Genomic DNA, 1,781 nt, shown 5'->3' with positions numbered 1-1,781 from the left:
AGGATAGCACTGCCTGAGTCAGTGCAGAAGTGGCTAAAACAGTGGAGGCGGTTCCAATTTCGGGACGGAATGCTGTGCAGAGAGGTGATGGACTCAAAGACACATGAAACCTACTTTCAGATCCTATGCCCCACAGAAAGACGCAAGGAGGTGTGGCAGAGGTACCATGAGGCAGCTGCTCATGCCGGGGTGGAGAAGACTCTGTCCAGGATACGTCGCTTCTTCTATTGGCCCTGTATGGAAGGTGAGGTGCATGAATTCCAGCGGGGTTGCGCCGTCTGTAGCCTGCGAGATAGAGAGACATCTAGGACTCCTCTACATCCTATTAAAGTGTCGTATCCTTTGGAGGTTGTAGCTGTGGACTTCCTTACTTTAGGGAGGCCCACAGATAGGTATCAGAACATTCTGGTCATGACAGATCTTTTCACCCACTATGCGTGGGCAGTGCCCACAACAGATCAAACTGCACAGACTGCAGTGCATGCCCTATGGGCTCATGTTATCCAAGCGTTTGGCTGCCCTGCTAGGCTACACTCAGATAGAGGAGCGAGTTTTGAGTCAGCCTTGATGTACCAGTTATGCAGGTGTTATGGTATTACAAAAAGTAAAACTACACCATATCATCCTGCTGGGAATGGTGGGGTCGAGCGGTTGAATCAGACTCTGTTGCATATGCTTCGCACACTTGACGCTGAAAAACAACGGAGGTGGCCAGAATTCCTCCCAGAACTGCTACAAGCATATAATAACACTGTCCATGGTGCTACAGGTTATGCACCATCCTATCTAATGTTTGGGAGGCATCTGAGACAGCCAGTGGATGTGAACCTGGGTGTTGACCCAGAGCCCCTCTGTCATGACCTGAAGGGATGGGTTAGGGATCATCATCAGAAGTTATCTTTTGCCTATGAAATGGCTAGGAAGAATACGAGTGCAGCAGCCACCCAAAATAAAAGGGTTTATGACAAAAAGGCTCAAGACCTGCCGTTAGTCCCAGGGGAAAGGGTGTGGGTGAAAGACCGGGACAGACAGGGCCAGGGAAAGCTCCATCCAGGTTGGACTCCTGAACCACATGTTGTATTGGAATGTGTGGGTGATACAGGTGTGGTTTATAGGGTACAACCAGAAAAGGGAGGGAGGGAAAAGGTCCTCCATCGGAATGGATTAAAGTTGTGCATTACCCCTGCAACGGATAACCACTCACCGGCTCCGGAAGACAACCAGGAGGTGCAGACTCTAGTTGAACCGCCATTTTATTGGGTTGTTCCTAATGTTCCAGCTTTGCAGGATGGATTACCTGACTTGCGGCGCTCCACAAGGTCGAACTTTGGCCAGCCCCCTGCACGGTATAGACTTTGAATAGTGTGCCAGGGACTGGCACAGTTAAAATATGGGGAGATGTCGCACAGTGGAAATTTGTTTTTATTTTTTAAAATGGGTGTTTTTGTTGCATGTTTTTTTGTATCTATTTGCATGTTTGTATTTTTTTAATCCACTGTGGACTGAGGACTAAATAGCTGATGCCAGCCACCTGCGCAGGGTGGGCGTGCCGGGAGGCAGTGTATCCGGGACCTGCCAGACGTTGGCGGTGGATTTTAAAGGGCAAAGGACACCACATTGAGAAGAAGAGAGAAACAACCAGGAAGGCTCATTACAGAAGACTGCGACCCCGAACGAGCAAGTGGTTTGCACCGAAGGATACAATCAGGGGGAACAACGTGTTGGATCGACAGTGGGCAGAGGGGGAACTCTGCCCTGGTCCGTAAGTAACGTTTCCACTG

The sequence above is a fragment of the Kryptolebias marmoratus genome, linkage group LG13, assembly GCF_001649575.2.
Source record: "Kryptolebias marmoratus isolate JLee-2015 linkage group LG13, ASM164957v2, whole genome shotgun sequence".
NCBI lineage: Eukaryota > Metazoa > Chordata > Actinopteri > Cyprinodontiformes > Rivulidae > Kryptolebias > Kryptolebias marmoratus.
This window is presented reverse-complemented; position numbering follows the sequence as displayed.